This window comes from Zalophus californianus, chromosome 6, assembly GCF_009762305.2.
Source record: "Zalophus californianus isolate mZalCal1 chromosome 6, mZalCal1.pri.v2, whole genome shotgun sequence".
Lineage (NCBI taxonomy): Eukaryota > Metazoa > Chordata > Mammalia > Carnivora > Otariidae > Zalophus > Zalophus californianus.
Window position 1 is genome coordinate 93,068,229 of NC_045600.1, and position 20,584 is coordinate 93,088,812.

Sequence of the window (20,584 nt, forward strand, 5' to 3'; positions counted from 1 at the left end):
TTGCCAGTGTTAGGTGCGCAGTAACCCGCCCCCCCCCCCCCCCCCGCAAGGAGTTTGGTCACTTTGAGCTGTAGTGCTGGGGTAAGGGCCCATCTGCCCACCTCCCCACCAGCCCCCCCGCTCAGCCCACCCGAGACGGCTGACGAGACCGCGTGCCTCTCCAGCCGCCCCCGCAGCGCGCGGAGCCCAGTCACCAGCGTTGGAAATTCCGGCGCGTGCAGGCGCTCGGGGCCGGGCGGGGGCGGGGGAACCCGTGGAGTGAGCCTGTGACGCGAGGGGGCGTGGCGCAGGAGACCCCGCCCCCTCTCCCTCGCCCTCTCTCGCGGGTCGGGGTTACATGGCGGCGACTGCGGCAAAGCGAGAGCCTTGGAGACGCCGCTGCCGCCAGCACAGCCGGAGACCTGAGCCGACACTGGGGGCTGTCTGCGGGCCCCGCACTCCCTCGATGAGCCGGAGAAGTCCCGTGAGTGTGTGTGTGTACGTGTGTGGGGCGCGCCCGCGGGGCGGCTCGGGAGGGCGCCGCGGCGGGCCCGGCGGCGGCGGCGGAGCCGGCTCCCTCCTCCATTGTGTGTGACCCTCCGGCGGCCGCCGCTCAACAAAGGCGCTTTTGTTCCGTCTCCGGCCCGCCCGTCCGCCGGCCCGCCAGCTCGGGCCTGGCCGGCGCGTCCCCGCGCGGGCCGGCGGGCGGCGGGCCGGGGTCCCCGCGTGGGGCCGGCAGAGCGGCCGGCGCGCCCCTCCCACCCGGCACGCCCCTTGCCGGCCGCCGGGCCGGGCCGCACCCGCCAGCCCCGGGGCCCAGCCGCTCGGCTGCGGCACGGCCACCAGCGCCGGGCTCCGCGGGTTCGAAGCCCGCCCCAGCCGGCGGGCTAGGGGCGGCGGCCGGGAGGGGCGGCCCGGGGAGCGTGAGGTGGCGCGGAGTCTCGCCTTCCTGGCACGCTGCCTTCGAAATGCTCCCGCGTCTCCTCCCCCATCCCACTCCGGTGACTCGGTCTCAGCTGACTCCGGCCGGGCAAAGTCTCCAGTGGACTCGGCGAATTGCGTAGCGCACCACTCACCCGGCTGGTCTCAGAGCCCCGGAGTCCTCTGTCCAAGTTTTGAGTTCTAGCCGTATATGAGGTAAAGAAAACTTGTCTGGGCCGGAATTCCTAATTTCTTTCCTCCCCCGGTTCCCCCCACCCTGCTGCAGCCTTTTCTTTGCTGCATTCGGGACGTTAAGCGTTGGTTTGTGAAAGTACACAAATGGAAACTTGTTTTGTCAGTTCACTAAAAAGGGCCTCTTCGCTTCGCGGTGCGTTTTTATCTGACTTGGTGAGGTGCGTTGAAAAGTAAAGGTCTTTTGGCCGCCTTTTGTTCCTTGGCTTAGTATTTGCAGGTGTTATGTGGGAGCTCTGTGAAGCAGGATCTTTTTGATTCCTTTCCTGTTTCATTTTTTCTTTTGCTTGCTCATTGGCAAAGGTCCAGTGAAGTGGTGGAATTAGAAGCCTTACTGCATTTGCAGCAAAATTCCTGTTGTTTTCTTCAATGCTAAAAATGTTCTTAGAAGTCAGTATTAACTTTTTTTTTAACGATATAAGATGATTTGTCAAGGGAAAAAAAATTAACGGGGACAAAATGGAGCTCAAACAGGTCCAGAGTAATTTTCTGATTGCTTGATTCTTCTAGCCTTGTTATTTTTTAAGGTTCTGATGGACATATTCACTCTCTTCAACCTTGGGAAACTGAGGTGGAAACAGTAATTTGACTAGAAGAATGTAGGGTCCTGTCCAAACAGGGCCTGGCCCTGAAACAGAACTACGTCTGGAGTTTCTTCTTAGAGATGTCAGATTTTAATGTTTGAAAATAATATTGAATTGGGTGGAAGAATCTCTAACATCTCTAACGAGTAGTTGTTCAAACACGTTTATGAAGGGCTTGCTTGCTATGTGCCAGAGAGTGTAAAGTCCTTTCACATATATATGTTACATCACTTAATAAGAATTGCCTGGTGAAACTTGTCAAATTGCTTATTGGTGTTCTAAATTCAGTAATTGCAGTCATCTAGGAAATATGCCAGATTTTAGCAGGACATGTTTTATTATTTAGGTATTACTGTTCAGGAAAAAAAATAAACTGGGAAACAGAATTGTTTATAAAAACCTTTATATATGACCGTATTTTGGAGTTTGGTTACTTGCAAAGGAGGATTAAATGTAGTGTTTGGCTACTTTTTGTGATTAAGAAGGAATCTAAAGATTGATTTGAAGATGGGTTAATTTTCTAATAGATACAGCACATGTTCTGATGACAAGTGTTAGTACTAAATGTGTTGCAGTGTTTTTGCATAAGTTCATTTAAACATCATGAGAATTCATAACTGACAAAATAGTGAGGTTTGCTGACTCAGGGTACATTACTGAAGGGGATGGGGTCTGGTAGGAGGAAGCTTAGAAGTGCTGCAAGTTTTGAGTTGGGTGATGACTCATACTGCCCACGGACTGCTACGTGGCCCTTTTTTTTTTATGCACTGTATTTTTTTAAATGATAGGGCTAAAATGTTTCTGTCCACATTATAATTCTCTCTCAAGAGGAGCCACAGTTTCTCAAAGAGTAATGGCTTCTTAAATTGCATTTTAAAAGGAGATCAGATATCCTACAGGTGGAATTTTATAACATTTGTTGAGAGGAGGTAAAATAATTGCTGGTCAGTTGCTACAATTAAATGTTTCATACTAGCAGTTCTTGCCTTATTAAGAAAGATTTGTTACAGATTATTTATAAAAGAATTTTATGGTGTGAGAAATTAGCCTTATGTTCTCATTGGTAATGTAAAAGTTATCTTTATAATATCTAGAAATTTAAGTGTTGTATACGTGTAGAAGTATTAATCAGATATGACTCTGAACATGAGCATTTCACTCTGACAGAATTATATAATAGTGCATTTACCTGATCTGTATGAATTTATATATGAATTTACGATATATATGAATTTTCTGTTTTACAAAAGACAACTTGAAGTAGGTATTGTTATAGGCACTTTTCCATCAGTCTTTTTTTTTTAAGATTTAAAAAATTTTTTATTTGTAAGTAATCTCTACACCCATCGTGGGGCTCGAACCCACAACCCTGAGATCGAGTCACGTGTTCCACCGACTGAGCCAGCCAAGCGCCCCTCATCAGTCTTTTTTAAAGATAGGCAGAATGTATGGTTCCAAATTTAGGACCCACACTGAAATTTGGTAATAAGATATTGAGAATAGCAGTTTGTTTTTAAAGTGAGAAGAAAAAAACTCCCCATCCCTTAGGTTTTCTTTGTATACTATTTATCTTCTCAAAGTGATTTATTTGAAGAGTTTTGTAGGTAGTAAAGTGTATTGTTAATGTGAATTAAATCTTTGGAAAGATTTTGGAAGAGCCTGACATTTATACAGGACTTTAATGAAGTTTAATTTAAACTTTAAAATATATTTCCTACTAAAATAAATATAAAAATACAAATATAAAAAAGTGTAGATTTTCAAAACATCCAAACACCTAGAAGTTGAACATGTATTTCTAGGTTTTTGGTTTTTTTTTTTTAAGATTTTATTTATTTGAGAGCGCAAAGATGGGGGGGTTGGGGAGGGAGCACAGCGGGAGAGGGAGAGGGAGAAGCAGGCTCGATCTGAGGACCCTGGGATCATGACCTGAGGCAAAGGCAGATGCTTAAGCATCTGAGCCACTCAGGCGCCCTCCAGTTTTTTGTTTGTTTGTTTAAGAGTGTAAGTAATTACCTGTCGTGCATAATTCAGAATTTATGAACAAACTGGATATTTTAGCCTGTCTCCTTTCTATGAGGTACTGCCTTATGAAATGGTGAGCCACACCACTGCTGTCCACTTCATTGTTTGCATTGCCCGTTTGAACCGTGTATGATCTAGGGCCCCTATTAAAATAGAAAGATTGCCCAAAGGTAAGTTCTTTGTGGCATCATTGGCTGCCCCATGTCAGCTCCTTCAGCCTGTTTTGTGGACTGTTACTCTGTAGCCTGTTAGTGGTATGGGGATTTTGGTCAGTTTTATTGCTCAGAGCCCTGACTGAAACTTTACAAAAACAAAACAACAATAATGTTATTGTAGTTAATGGCTTTTTCTGGGGAGTCGCTTTTCATGTGGAGCTGATGCTTTTAAGGTAACAGTAATGTAGTACAGGCTGAGTCCAACATTGTTTTTTTCTTCTGTGAGCTGTGTATTTAGAAAATATAGGGCGCCCCTCTGGTGGTTCTTAATGGCTTGTCTTTCATACATGTCTTTTAAATCCATTTCTGAAAACTTGTACAGAGATTGCATATTTATATGGCAAATCACATTTTTCCATTGATTTTCATTTAAATTTAGTATGTCTTTTCATAGAAAAAAATGGTAGCACAAATATTGTTTGTTAGAATCCTAGCATTTACTTCAGGGAAGAAACTTCTTCAGAAAGTGAAATCTCTGCATTTAATTCTGTACAAACTATAAAATGTTAGTGTTTACAGAAGGGTCATGACCATTATCTTGCCCCAGTTGCTTGAGGAAACTGAGGCCCAGAGAGAACTAAGATCTTAGTACTCAAAGTGTGATTGCTGGACCAGCAGTACTAACATGACCTAAGATTTTGTTAGTGCAGAATTCTTGACCCCCTCCCAAGACCTACTGAATTAGAATCTGCATTTTCACAGGATTCTCAGGTGATTCAAATGCACATTCATTTCTAGAAACACTGTTAAATGATGCCTGCATTGTTGCTCAGCTGGTTAGTGACTGATTTGGAAAACTCAGGTCTTCTAAGTTACTCCTTTTAGTGGCTCTCCTGAAAAAAGTCAAAAGGAAAATTGAAGGTCTAATTAATCATTGTTCAATAGAACTTTCTGTGATGATGGAAGTACTCTATTCTTTGTTCATTGAGGTAGCCAACTAGCCACCTGTGACTATTGAGCACTTAACCGTGGCTAGTGCACCTGAGGAACTGAATTTTTAACTTAATTTTAATTATTTTTAAATAGCTGCAAGTAGCTAGTGGCTACCATATTGGACAGCTCAGATCTAGTTGATTTATATCAAAATGAAATTTAAAATAAGCTGTAATTTAATAACTGATTAGGCTCAGTTTAATAATTTCCTCCTTCAATTACAAATTGGAGAGATGGTCGGTTTCTAACTGCCTACTTTTTCAGTATGCCCGGATAGGATTTTTTTTTTTTTGGCCCAGATATGATTTTAGTAGTTATTATAAAGCACTGCCAGTTTTCTGATTGATACTCTTGTATTCAGTAAAGTAGATAATCTAAGTTGCAAGAATGTGTGTTTTCCTGTTTGTCTTAATAAAGGTATTTTCACTTGGATTTAAAAAAAATTAAAAATAGTTGTTAAATAAATGTTCCTTAATTATCTTGATAGCATGGAGGGGACAGTTTTTACCTCTGGCCTACTACTTCCGGGCTCATTGGTACTTGTTAGCTGCCAGATTGATCTACTTTTTTAAAAATATTTTTACTGTTTTTTTTTTAAGATTTTTATTTATTTGAGAGAGAGAGAATAAGAGAGAGAGAGAGCATGAGAGGGGAAGGTCAGAGGGAGAAGCTGACTCCGTTGAGCGGGGAACCTGGTGTGGGACTCAATCCTGGGACTCCAGGATCATGACCTGAGCTGAAAGCAGTTGCTTAACCGACTGAGCCACCCAGGCGCCCGATCTGCTATTTTTTATATTATTTCCAGGCTTAGAAACATTGGTTCTTAGCCTCCGACCTTAGGTAGTGGTAAGAATCTAATCCTAAAGTAAATCAGACTGGCCTGTGTCCAAATCTTGACATTTACTATGTATGTGATTTCAGTGAAGTTGCTTTACTTCTCAGAGCATCAGTACTCTTGTTTGTAAAATAAGACTTACAGGTACTAGTTCTGAGTAGCAGAAATAGTTTTTCACTTAGAAAATGCCTGGCACTGAATGCAGACTCAGTAGATATAAATTACCTTCTGAAGCCCTCCTGCTTAGCTTTTATAGCCTTCTGTAATTTAGTCTTATGCTTGAGATTTCAACCAGGCTTAAGACATACTCTGATTTTAAATTTTATTGGTTCCCACCGGTTGCTGTAACTTCATGCTTTGCTTCACTCATGTTTATCCCTGTAGATTCTTCTGCTTGTGTTTTGGATTCCTTCTCTTCACTTCTTAAGGTCTCATCTCTTAATTTTTCCCTTTCTCTTCGGTCGTCTTTATTAGTATACAGATATGCTCTCTACTGTCCAGTCTGGCCACGTGTGGCCATTTATTTATTTATTTTTTAAAAAGATTTTATTTATTTGAGAGTGAGTGAGCGAGATCACGAGAGGCGGGAGGGTCAGAGGGAGAAGCAGATTCCCCTGCTAAGCAGGGAGCCCCACACAGGGCTCAGATCCTGGGACTCCGGGATCATGACCTGAGCCTAAGGCAGACAGACGCTTAACCAACTGAGCCACCCAGGCGCCCCACATGTGGCTATTTAAATAAAAATTTATTTAGAAAAAAATTAGTTTCTCAGCCCTGCTCACCACATTTCATTTGTTCTGTGATTGTCTACCATATTGAACAGTATGGATATAGAAATCTGTTACAAACCCCTCGGATTCCATTTTCTCCTCAAGCTATTGTATAGTTTCTCATTTCTCTGATCATCTTTCAGGCAAATTTTCAAGAGTTGTCTTTGTGCGTTCTCTTCACTTTGCTCCTCAACCTATTCCAGACTGACTTCTGTTAAACCATCTTACCCCTTGAAATTGCTCTAATCAAGACACCAGTGACTTTGACTTACCAAATCCATCTTACAAGATCTTGTAACAGCTTTCAGTATAGTTGACTATTGTTTTCTGCATATTCACCTGCTTTTCTTAGCTTATGAGACATATTCTTGTTTTTCTCCTGCCTCACACCTTGTCATAAGTTTTTTTTTTTTTTAAAGATTTTATTTATTTATTTGAGAGAGTGAGAATGAGAGAGAGTGAGCACATGAGAGGGGGGAGGGTCAGAGGGAGAAGCAGACTCCCCGCTGAGCAGGGAGCCCGATGTGGGACTCGATCCCGGGACTCCAGGATCATGACCTGAGCCGAAGGCAGTCGCTTAACCAACTGAGCCACCCAGGCGCCCCTTGTCATAAGTTTTTACAGGCTTCTGTCGTCTACCTGCCTCCATGTATTGGCAGGCATATCCCAGAGTTCAGTTCCTGCTCTCTCCCCCTTTCTAAATTCTTTGCCCAAGTGGTTTCAATTTATTAAGTGCTATCTACACGTGGGTAATTCTCAGATTTACGCTTTAGACTTCTCGCCTGAGCTCCAGACACATTATCTAGTTGTGTGCTTGATGTTACCCGTTATCTAAATAGACACTCTATGAATAGGCGTAACGTATCCAAAATAGAACTCTTTCCCATATTATTCTCCCAGTTTTCCCCATCTCAGTAATTGGCATGTAGGAGTTATCCTTAAATCGTCTTTCCCTTATCCCCCATATCTGATCCATCACCAACTTCTCTTGGTCTCCAGAATATTATTTGAATCTGTCTCCTGTTTTACATTTTTATTTGTAGTAGCCTAGTCCTAGCCACCATCATCTCACCTGGCCTACTGAAATAGCTAACTGGTTCTACTTTCACTCTATTATCTTCAGTCTGTTGTCCTCCCAGTAGCCAGAATTCATCTTTTTTAAAAATGTGAATGAGATCATGCAATTGTCTGCTTAAATCCTTCAGTAGCTTTCCTTTGCGCTTAGTTATAAAATGCAGAATCTTGCCTCAGGTGTTTCTTTCTACCTGTCCCATCTTAACGCCTTATCATTCCTGTCTCCCTTTGCTCAGGATGCTGTGGCTACACTGGCATCTTTTCCTCCAAAATACCATGTTCTGTCCTGCTTTAGGTTTATTTGCTGTTTCCTCTGTTGGGGATGCTCTTCTCTCTCTCAGCAGTGCTCGTACCTTGTCATTTAGATTTCAGCTCCTTAGATGGCCATTTCCCAGCCACTCAATCATAGCATTTAGACAAATCTAAAGTTATGTTATTAGGTTATTAATCTTTCCTCACTACATTGTAAACTGGAGTGTAAACTCTTTGGAAGCAGAAGAAACTTAGCTGTCCTGTTATCCACTGTACCATCAAATAGTGCCTAGCACATGCCAAGTGCTCAGTAAATTTTTGTGGACTGTAGAAAATGTTTGATTCCTTTAAACTTCTAAAGGGAAAAAAGTATGTTAAACATTGTGTTGTAGTCAGTGTGACATGTAATTCTGGACTGGGTCCTCTAGCTCTTAAGTACATTATGGGATCTGAGTATTAGACGGTAGCATTTTTTTTTTTTTTTTAAGATTTTATTTGACAGAGAGAGAGACAGCTAGGGAGGGAACACAAGCAGGGGGAGCGGGAGAGGGAGAAGCAGGCTTCCCGCCGAGCAGGGAGCCCGATGCGGGACTCGATCCCCAGACCCTGGGATCATGACCTGAGCTGAAGGCAGATGCTTAACAACTGAGCCACCCAGGCGTCCCTAGATGGTAGCATTATACCAGTGTTAATTTCCTGATTTTGATGATTACATTTTGGTTATGCAGAAGAATGTCCCGTCTGTAGGAACAGACGTCTTGTAGGAAACCAAAAGAGGTGGGGGAGTGTGTACTGGTCAATAAAATAATTTCATTATTATTTGAGAGAAGGTCTTGGGCTTTGGTTTACAACCTGAGATTGGAATCTTGGCTCTCTCATTGATGTGTGATGTTGAATGCATTATTTTAATTCTCTGAAGTAAAGATCATAGAAACCATTTTACAGTGTAGTTAGGATATAGTAGAAGAGTATATGTCCCATACAATGCTTCCCACATAATACATTCTTAATCAAGCTTGTTGTTTTTGTTTTTACATTCTTTGAAATTTCAGATATTAAAAATTCTGTTCTCGTGTTCAGTGCCTTTATTATATAAACAAATCCTGTTTTTTCATTAATTGCTTTTATAATAGTTGATAATGTGGGATGACTATGTACCAGACATATTTATATCCTCCAGTTTGAACTTTGGGGCCATATTCCATAGTATAATTTTTTACTGTTTTTAAAAGTGTATACTTTTAAAGTGTAAAGTACAGCCCCTCAGAGTTATTTCAGTTAAAATATGTATGTTTATCTTGATTAACATGTTGATTTCCATTTCCTTTGGAACTATATGAATCTGTGATGGTACTTTAATATTAACATATTGGTTTATATTATGATTGATGTAAAAGTACACAAAAACTACTTGCAGTTGGTGATTTATTTAGTTTTCTTTTTGTCCTTCCTTTTACTCTCCATTGATGGCCATGTTATTAAGTAAACGTAATGACCAAAAGGGAAGAAGGTGTTTAAAGATGACCCATGAGACTTTCACTAGTTATCATAGTCTTTTTAAAATAATCTAAACTGGGGCACCTGAGTGGCCCAGTCGGTTAAGCAACTGCCTTCAGCTCAGGTCATGATCCCAGGGTTCTGGAATCGAGCCCCACGTCAGGCTCCCTGCTCAGCAAGGGAGCCTGCTTCTCCCCCTCCCCCTGCTCATGCTCTCTCTCTCACTCACTCTCTCTCTTTCAAATAAATAAATAAAATCTTTTAAAAAAATAATCTAACCTACTTCACCAATGCTGTAAACCTTACGATCGCATGATTCAGTTCACCCCCTTCCAGCACTTTGTGCTCTTGTATTTTATTTCTACATGGGCTGTAAACCTCACAATACATTTATTATTTTGCTTTGAATAATCACTAGTCTCTTTAAAACATTTTTTTTAAGATTTTATTTATTTATTTGACAGAGAGACAGTGAAAGAGGGAACACAAGCACGAGGAGTCGAGAGGGAGAAGCAGGCTTCCCGCCGAGCGGGGAACCCGATGATGCACCTCTAAATAATCACTAATCTCTTAAAGACATTTAAACATGTAGACAGGGAGCGCCTGGGTGGCTGTCAGTTAAGCGTCTGCCTCTGGCTCAGGTCATGATCCCAGGGTCCTGGAATTGAGTGCTGGGTTGGGCTCTCTGCTCAGCGAGGAGTCTGCTTCTCCCTCTCCCTCTGCCCCTCCCCCTGCTCGTGTGCATGCGCTCTCTCTCAAATAAATAAAATCTTTAAAAAAAATAAAAATGTAGATAACTTTTTGTTTTTAAAGAGCTTTTATATTTTTTCTTTTTTTATGTATTATGTTAATCACCATACATTACATCATTAGTTTTTGATGTAGTGTTCCATGATTCATTGTTTGCGCATAACACCCAGTGCTCCATGCAGAACGTGCCCTCTTTAATACCCATCACCAGGCTAACCCATCCCCCCACCCCCTCCCCTCTAGAACCCTGTTTGTTTCTCAGCATCCATCGTCTCTCATGGTTCGTCTCCCCCTCCGATTTCCCCCTCTTCATTCTTCCTCTCCTGCTATCTTTTTTTTTTTTTTTAACATATAATGTATTATTTGTTTCAGAGGTACAGGTCTGTGATTCAACAGTCTTGCACAATTCACAGCGCTCACCATAGCACATACCCTCCCCAATGTCTATCACCCAGCCACCCCCTCCCTCCCACCCCCCACCACTCCAGCAACCCTCAGTTTGTTTCCTGAGATTAAGAATTCCTCATTAACAGTGAGGTCATATGATACATGTCTTTCTCTGATTAACTTATTTCGCTCAGCATAATACTCAAAAGACCTTTTATATTTTCAATTATTTATCCTTTCTGGAGATTTTGTTCCTTTATGCAGGTTCCATTTGTTGTCATTTTCCTTCAGCCTAAGAACTTTTAGCATTTCTTTAGCAAAAGTCTGAGGTGATGTAGGAAAGATGTTAGGGTTTGAAGCTGATGGCCAAGAAAGAATTATTGAGACATCTTTGGTACAAAAAGGTGGTTTTATTAAAGCATGGGGACAGGACCCATGGGCAGAAAGAGCTACACTGGGGTCATGAAGAGGAGTGGTGTATTATATACTTTCAAGTTGGGGGTTAGGGATAGGGGAAGTGTCTAAGGAATTTGGAAGCAAGGTTTCTAAGACCTTGAAGGGGCTACCTATTGTTAGGAAAAGGTCATTCATTACTGTCTAATAAAACCTTAGTCATGAGACCCTTCAGATATATATCGGTGGGCCATATGCTTCCGGGGGGTGATTGCTAACGTCTATCTTGGGGGGTTTAGAGATAAAGGACATTTCCAAAAGAATTTTTATATGTTATAGTAGGCTTGCTGGATCCTGGGGCAGGGGGTCGAGCTAGGATTGCCTTTTGCCCTTAGCAAAATGTCAACATCGAGGCAGTTGAGTCCCTAGAGGAATGTCACTTTGCCTGTTTCAAGGACTCGTCAATGGTCTGTAGGTAGTAAGGAAATTTAATAATTTTTCTTCTGCCTTTGTTTCCCACATGAGGGAGACCAGTTCTTTTCACTTTTGTCTCTTTGAAAATATCTTTATTTCATCTTCATTTTTGAATGAAGATCTTCATTTCATCTTCATTTCCCTAGGTACAAAATTCTGGGTTATTTCCCTTTTTTTGGCACTTGAAGAGTGATGTTCTGTTGTCTCTGGCTTTCATCATTTTTAGTGATAAATCAGTCATTACTCCTATTGTACCTCCCTAGTATATAGTTAACTCTCTTTTACCTGGTTGCTTTTAAGAGTTGCTCTCCCCCTGCCCCATTTTCAAGAGTTTGGCTGTGATATACCTAGGTATGTGTTTCTTTGTATAATTCCTGCTTGCAGTTCATTGAGTACTTGGGTCTGTGAGTTGGGGTTTTTTGTCAGTTATGGAAATTTTGTTTTGTTATTTATTTTTTAAAAAGATTTTATTTGTCAGAGAGAGTGTGCACGCGCACAAGTGGGGAGCAACAGGCAGAGGGAGAAGCAGGTTCTCCACTGAGCAAGGAGCCCGTTGTGGGACTTGATCCCAGGGCCCTGGGACCATGACCTTAGCCAAAGGTAGATGCTTAACCGACTGAGCCACCCAGCCATCCTTGTTTTGTTTTTTAAAGATTTATTTATTTTAGAGAGAGAGAAATCAGAAGTGGAAATCCTGAACCTTTTGTTAAAATTATAAAACTTTAGAGCTGGAAGAGACCATAGAAGTCATGTAGTTCAGCTACATCATTTTCCTGATGAGGAACTGAGGCCTAGAACTGTGAACTGCTTTGATTATAAGCTAATTTAGCCATGGATCCTGTACTAGATGTGAGATCTCTTTAACTCACTTTTTTTTTTAAAGATTTTATTTATTTATTTGAGAGAATGAGATAGAGCATGAGTGGGGGGAGGGTCAGAGGGAGAAGCAGACTCCCTGCAGAGCAGGGAGCCCGATGCAGGACTCGATCCCGGGACTCCAGGATCATGACCTGAGCCAAGGCAGTCGCTTAACCAACTGAGCCACCCAGGCGCCCACTCTTTTTTTTTTTTTTTTCTTTTAATATGGTCTTAGTGAAATCAAAGAAGAATTTTTCAATAGTGCCAAACTTCAGTGTGAATCTGATAGGAAACTTACACTTTTTTAAAATATTTATTTATTAGAGAGAGAGAGAGAGAGAGCAAGAGAGGGGACACAAGCAGGGGGAGTGGGAGAGGGAGAAGCAGGCTTCCGGCCGAGCAGGGAGCCCGATGCGGGGCTCGATCCCAGGACCCTGGGATCATGACCTGAGCCGAAGGCAGACGCTTGACTGAGTCACCCAGGTGCCCCGGAAACTTACATTTTTTTATGTTGTAAGCTTTGTTCAGCCTTGGAGAAAATGAGAAGCAAAGGAAGAAGAATATTTCAGGAAAGTTATCTGCTATTCTGATTCATTTTTTAAAAATTGGGTACTCTCCAATCAAGCATGTGGTTCTCCCTTTGATGAGAGTCCAGAAATATTTTGTATGGATGGCCTTGCATGTTGTGGCTTTCTTCATACCCTCACTAGGGTTAGCTGAAAAATGACAGCAGTTATATTTGGTGTACAGTCTGGAAAGCTGTGGTGCTAAATGCCATAGAGCCTGCTAGGATGGACTGAAGAATAATCAGAATAATGTCAAGGTCTCACATATCTTCATGATACCTACTTGGTATCACATGGGCTAATAGGACTTTTTATAGAATCCTGCTTGTCTGCTAATATAAGACACTATTTCAGTGGCACAATCCCTTCTTACTACCTCAACAAAATAAAACAGGAGCTATAACAAAGTTGAAGTTTTTTTTCTTCAGTCTGAGTGAGTTGAAATCATTGCTTTCTTCATGTATTGACAAACCTATGTGTTTACCATAGATTGAAGCTCCTGGGGGGACTTCCTGGAAAGGAAAGTACCATAACTAGGCGTCATCACTGTTGTTCCCCATGGTGGGTCAGAGTGTGATCATATTCTGAAAAAACTGAGGGTAGAGCTTGTCTTCTCCAAAATTTTCTACTGTCAAATAAAATATGCTGTTTACATTAATTCACTCAGTACAGTTTGTACAGTGCCTACTAAGTACCCAGGTATGATGCTCAGAAAGTGTTAGTAAAGCAACTGAGTTTCAAACCTTTTATTTTTGACCTGAGCTGAAGGCAGATGCTTAACGACTGAGCCACCCAGGTGCCCCCAAACTTTTTATTTTTTTAAAGATTGATTTATTTATTAGAGGGAGAGAATAGGGGAAGGGGTGGAGGGAGAGAAACTCAAGGAGACTCCATGCTGAGTGTGGAGCCCGACATGGGGCTTATCCCATGACTCTGAGATCATAACCTGAGCTGAAATCAAGAGTCAGACACTCAACCGACTGAGCCACCCAGACGCCCCTCAAATCTTTTATTTTAAAATAGAGCCACATACAACAAAGGGGAGGGAAGGGAAAATGGTAAGGTGGTGCCCTGGGAAATGGTACCCTAGAAGAGTAGACGTATCTGAAGAATAGAGATTAGACTATTTTGGGGAAGGATGGCCTAAGACAAGGTAAGGAGAATAGTATTAGAAAAGAGCGGAGGAAGAAATGTTAGTGGGATAGGGAGAAATCTGCAATGATCTAGGAGTTTGTGCTCCATGAGGTCAGGGTGATTTCTTTTTTTTTTTTTTTTTTTTTTTAACCTATTTTGACTCCTGCTATACCTTTATGCCCAAAACAACATCTGGCATATGGTAAAGACTCACTAAGGTTTTGTAGACTAAAGATGGATGGATGGCAGAATTGAAGCTGTTTTAGTTAAAGTGGTTCAAAACATCTTGGTTCTCTGCTTCTGAGACCATGTCGGGATTGCATTTTCCTACTCCCTTGAAGCAGGTGTGACCATGTGATGTGACTTGGTCAGTAAAATGTGAGCAGAAGTGAAATGTGTCATTTTTGGTTGGAAGCTTTAAACCAGTGAGATATTCCTACTTCTTTATTCCTTTCAGCACATTGAGTGGCAATGGGCAGAGCTGGTAGTTACTTTGACAACTTGGATGACAGCCATGTTGGACTTGTTGCATTAGCAAGACTTAAGACTTCTGTTGTAAGTCAGTGAGATGTTTGGGTTTATTTGTTAACTATACAATTTTCTAACCTATCCTGACTGCTACAGAAATTTATATTAATTTTTATCTGGTTGGAATCCTCATATGGCTAAAGATACTTGAAGGAGGAGGCTGCCCACGTGTCTCCTGTTACATATTTGTTCCAGTGTTTCCTTAACATGAGTTAGGAAAGGAGTCTTAGAAACGAGGGCTCAGGCAGGAGAAAGATAGGAGAGGGGATGAAGGGTTATTATAATTATTTTTAAATTTCCAGCCATAAATATATAGAGAGGATTGTGTTTAGTATATAGCAGTTTGAATCACATGTTCCCCAGTCTGGGCATACCACCCTAATAAGTGCTTGGGAACAAACTACGAGTGAAGCAGAAGACTTGTACTGGGCTTTCGTAGATGATAGACTGAGAATTGGAAGGGTCCTTAAAGATTTTTTGACCGATTTATATGATCTGTGGAGTTCTTATATTCTAATATGGATGCCGTAGAAGGAATAGCAACTAGAGATGAGCATCAAAATAAACATAATGACATTTTTTTTGTAATGGCTTTTTAAATAGTCAAAGGCAAATGCAAGTCCCTATTATTAAAGTATATTTAGGCAGCGGTTCAGACAATTTAAGAACAGAAGTTGGGAGTAGAAGAATTTTTTAAAAATTGGGTACTTTGTTAGAAGCCAAGTAATACTTTGTCTTTGACTTCCTAAGTTTGCTCTATAGCACACACTGGTTACTGATAGCAGGCAAGGCCTGTTAGGCTTTGGTGTTTTAGTTTTAAGGTCCCCCCTCACCCTCCAAATGACAAATCATTCATTGACATTAGTTTACACCGTGAGCCTCCTTGAGGTCCAAATCCTGAGAGCGATCTCTAACAACTCCAAGGGCTACCTTACATGAGCAAGGGCATTGTCAAGAATGCATGTGAACAAGCAGTTAAGCTGTAGCCTTTGGCCTTCTCTGCCCTAGAAACTTAGTAGCTTTGATGAGAGCTTGAGATATCTTAGGGAAGGATGAATTTGTTATAACAATACCTCTCTGTGCCAAGGTTAAGAGATAGTCCTATGTGAATTTAAGTAGAGCTCAACCTTGCCCTTCTCTCCAAAAGCAACTGGATTTTGGCTGAGGAGATGAGAGGCTGGCTGGATTCCAGTTAACTCAAGTTACTCACTTGACCCTGGTGAAGAGCAGAATAGGCAAGAGCCATTGAGGAGGGGGGTAGTGGAGAGCTGTCAGTGCATCTGATCAGGAGATGACCCATGTCAACATTTAACCTGATAAGCAGCAGAGTGGTAGATGGAAGAGAAAACCAGATAAGTAACCTTTATGTTTAAGGCTCTCACCTCAAACTTGCTTTGCACATCCAGACTCCTTTTCTGATATGTGGCCAAGTTGTTTTTAGATAAGGGAAGGAAAATCCAGTTTCTATAGAATGGGGAGATGGGGCAGAGTGAAGTTATTCTACTGTCTTCTTTATTTTGCATTTTATAACTTTACTGAATATACTTAGGCTTGACTCAGAGTACCTATCTCTCTCTTGGCTTGGGGGTAGGCTAAGTGACAGAAAGCAGGTGGTGATTAGGGGAAGAAAGGAGTGCTTGAGGAAACCAGTGTGGCTAATGCAGTTTCAGGGAACTGCTTTATAAATGTAGGAAGTTGGTACCCAGACTGGGCTACATAGAAAACTTTTACTTCCATTTTATGGTGGAAAGAAAGCCAGAGGGAAAGCATAAAGCCGGCTTTATTTTTTTAAGATTTATTTATTGAGAGAGCATGCACGAGAGAGTGAGTGAGTCGTGGGGGGGAGGGCAGAGGGAGAGGGAAAGGGAATCCCAAGCAGACTCCCTGCTGAGCAGGAAGCCTGTCTCAGGGCTGGATCCCAGGACCCTGAGACCATGACCTGGGCCGAAATCAAGAGTCTGACACTTAATCAACTGAGCCACCCAGGCACTCCAAGCCAACTTTATTCTTACAAATCATTCCCTATAATTCATTTTTTTTCCCACCCAGTTGTTGTTAAAAGCAAAACATTGGCCCAGCTAATTAAAATTTAATTAAGGATCCCTCTCCAAGCAACACAGTATCAGCGCTGAGGTTGGTAGGAGTGGGTAACATTTGGAGGCAGAGAAATTGGATGCTGGGAAGGGTTATTTTAAGCTGCTGTCTCATCTTAGTTTTCGTTTTCCTCCCTTGAAGTGTGTGGAAATGCAAAAGGAATATGGAACCCAGATCTTTCCTTGAACTTGGCATTTTGAAGTTAAACGTGAAAGATGATAGAGAAAGTGATGTAAATGGGACATTTCTAGAGGTTGTTGATATGAATGGAGGGGTGCTCTTCCCAGTAATCTATCTGCGGGTCCAGTTGAGTTGTAACTGCATACTTTAGTCAGGCCAAAGAACTCCATGATTGGTTTGGAAAATGAAAGTAGTTGGAGACTTCACGATTTGGTATCAGGGTGATAAGGAGGAAGCTGTCTTCATGGCCACTAAGCCTTTTTATGGCTTCCGGAGGCATACATTCTCATCTCCCTAATTAGGTCAAATCCCCTAGTGTGCAGGCTCTCATAGCATCCTGTACCATTCCTTAGTACCACTTGTCCCTTTTGCCTCCCCCTTTTTCCTGTTGTTAGTTTATTTTTGTTTATCTCCAACCATACTGTAAACCCCATGAGGGCAGGGCACAAGTCTGTTTTTACTTGCCATTTTATCCCCAGTACCTAGTATATTGACAGGTATATAACATATTATTAGCAAATACTTGCTGAATGGGGCATGACTGAATTGGAAACATTTACTGGATCCACTTTATCATGCAGAAGTGTAACATTACCTTCAACTTACTGCTTAAGGTGGGCTTACTTTCCAAGCTCCTGGATGAAAACATGCTCCAATAGCTTTTGGTCTAATAGTGATTGAAGGATTTTGAAGAACAGTGCAGAGCAGTGAGGCACATCACTGGGCGAGCACTGCTATTGGTCTCTCCCACCCCCCCTCCAATTTTTTTATTGGTGTAATTCTCACCTAGAATTATACTTTTGGTGATTAATACCCCTTTCTTTCTTTAGAACGGTCTCATATTTCTGTAAAGTTTGTTCAAGTCTTTCAGTATAGTCATCATCTGAATCTATGAGGACTCTGCAGGTCTCAGCCTAGGCACAAGTTCCTCCCTTCCCCAAGATGAATTTTTACCTACTCTCTACCCCTGTTAAGTGCTGACCAGTCACTGAGATTTCTGAAAAGGCATTGTCATCCTTGTAGTTTTGGGTCTGTGATGCTTCTTGGTTTCATGAGACCAGATGTGGGTGGAGGTCTGTGAGTGGAGATCTCTCATTCTCATACCTCTCCAATAATCCGGCTGCAGTTCCTGTTACCGTGCTATTCTGTCAAATAATGGTGGTGTCGTTTTTAGCAAAGCTAAATTATTTGTGTATGACTATGATTGCTCTACTAGTGAACTAGAAGCTTAAGAGAGTACTTAGAGATTTTACTGTTCTTATGTCAAGTCTGTAGAACTGACTTTAAGATGTACATTTATCAAAAACTTAAAAGTTGAGCTTTAAGGGATTGTCTTCAGAAGGGCAAGAATAAAAAAGAGAAGGTATGCATGCACGTGTGTGTTAGTGTGAACAAACGTTCTATTTCAGGTGGAGACTAGAAATGTAAAATTTCAGAAATACTGGAGCCTTTAAAAAATACTGTTTTTATTTTTATTTTTATTTTTATTTTTTTTAAAGATTTTATTTATTTATTTGAGAGAGAGAATGAGAGACAGAGAGCACGAGAGGGAAGAGGGTCAGAGGGAGAAGCAGACTCCCTGCTGAGCAGGAAGCCCGATGCGGGACTCGATCCCGGGACTCCAGGATCATGACCTGAGCCGAAGGCAGTCGCTTAACCAACTGAGCCACCCAGGCACCCAAAAAATACTGTTTTTAAAAGGATATTTGGTAGGGAACTAGAAGTATCAAGATGTATACAAATAGAAAAAATTGGGAAGGGGAGACAGTATTAATTAAAGCCCTTTAAAAGTCTGAAATATTTTTTAATTCAAAAGTTTATTTACAGACTTTAACTTTTAAATGTTTTATACAGACTGACAAGGTACAGAATTTTTAGGAGTCTGCTTGTTTTTTTTTCTTGCTTTCTGAGAAGCAGACAAAAACTTGAAAACAGAAGAAACTATCTCTGTTAGAGTAAAACAAAGAAAGCTGTTATGCTATTAATGTCCTTTACAACATTAAGCAGATACAGGTAGTGCTCATATTTATTAAAAGAACTCAGCGATAGTAAATATCAATTTTTATTAAATAAAGCTGTTGCTGGGGCACCTGGGTGGCTCAATTGGTTAAGTGTCCGACTCTTGATTTCAGCTCCAGTCATGATCTCAGGGTCGTGAGATTTAGCCCCACGTCGTGCTTCAGTCTCCATGCTTGGCAGGGGAGTCTGCTTGGGGTCCTTTCCTTCTGCCTCTCCCCGCTATCTCTTGTGCGTCCGTGCATGTGCACTTTCTCTCTCATAAATCTTTTTAAAAAGCTGTTGCCTTAAGGATCATTTATCTACTTAGTCTCTGAGTTATCAGTATCATCAGTTTCTCTTTCACATAGTTGTAATGTTTATGGATTTCTTGAAGTTGAAGATTTGCTCAGATTGTGGCAAGTAGCTGTTACCTTGTATTTTTCAGATTCTTTTATTTCCACATGTGAGTTATATGGGAATATGTGGAAGGAAGGAAATAAAGGCAGATTCCCTGTTGTATAAAAGCTTCACCCTTGTCAAACAGCTGATTTGTTTGAGAGTCCTAGCAGTTATCTTAAGCCACATAAGTCATCACATAATTCAGTTTCAGAATGGGCTGCTTTATTTCATGTATTGATGCAGTTTCTCATTGCCTTTAAATGATTAGCCCTTTGAATAAATGAATATTGCACCTGTCCCACTTATAATTTCTTCAAACCCAATCAGAAAATAACACTGTACATACACCTATGCCAGCTTTTAGATAAAAGAGCAGCAACAAGAAGCCTTTCCATTTAAGGTTTAGGCTGTATTACTTGCTTATTGGCATGTACACTTAAATGAGCTACTGCATTGGCCACCTAGTTGTTTCTTAGACATGGGACACATACCCTCTGGCTTTCATGTGCTAGACCCTGTCTGCAGCAGTTACTCCCACATAGCACCCCTAAGGCCCACCCACTTTAGAGCTTTGCTCCCAGTACCACCTTAATAGAGGCATTCCCTAACCACTCTCCCTGGCCTCTTTCTCTTATTTTTTTACATCACTTACTGCCATCTGATAACTGTGTTTTGCTTATTTGTCAGCCTATCTTCCCCCACTATGATCTGAGCTCTTCATATACATACCTCTGAGCTCTATAAGATTCTTTTTTTTTTTTTAAAGATTTTATTTATTTATTTGACAGAGAGAGAGAGAGACAACAAGAGAGGAAACACAAGCAGGGATGGGTGGGAGAGGGAGAAGCAGGCTTCCTGCGGAGCAGGGAGCCCGATGCGGGGCTCGATCCCAGAACCCTGGGATCATGACCTGAGCCGAAGGCAGATGCTTAACAACTGAGCCACCCAGGCTCTCCCAGCTCTATAAGATTCTAATAATTTGTCATACTTCCACACATTTAAAAAAAATTTTTTTTAAAGATTTTATTTATTAATTTGACAGATCACAAGTAGGCAGAGCAGCAGGCAGAGCGAGAGGGAGAAGCAGGCTCCCCGCTGAGCCAGGAGCCCAACGTGGGGCTCGATCCCAGGACCCTGGGATCATGACCTGAGCTGAAGGCAGTCACTTAACCAACTGAGCCACCCAGGCGCCCCTCACACATTTTTTTTTTAAAGAAATAACACATTAAAGATGTAGTTGGAGCATACTGTGTAATCCCACCCTCATGGTAGTCACTTCCCTTATTCCAGAGTAATGATTATCATGAATTTGGTACTTAACAGCCATATATGTTTTTAATACTTTTGCCACACACACACACACACACACACACACACACACACACACACTCAAAGTAGCATTGTACATGCTTATAAACCTGAAGTGAGTGGTTTCAGCGTGTACATTTCTATCTGCAATTTGCTTTTTAAATTTAGTGTATGGTGA

The 20,584-nt window shown here is 41.6% G+C and overlaps 1 protein-coding gene across 2 annotated transcripts in view; it reads left to right on the forward strand.

The window, feature by feature from the left end:
* The first annotated feature begins 297 nt into the window (after positions 1–297).
* The window catches only part of MAPK6 (mitogen-activated protein kinase 6), a 39,221-nt gene continuing 18,934 nt past the window's right edge, over positions 298–20,584 (forward strand). The window contains exon 1 of one of the 2 annotated variants that reach the window (XM_027571036.1): positions 298–463. The gene's annotated coding sequence lies outside the window, so the exon portion shown is untranslated. Of the gene's footprint in view, positions 464–832; positions 1,117–20,584 lie in introns of those variants that run through there. The other variant, XM_027571037.2, reaches the window with a different exon arrangement.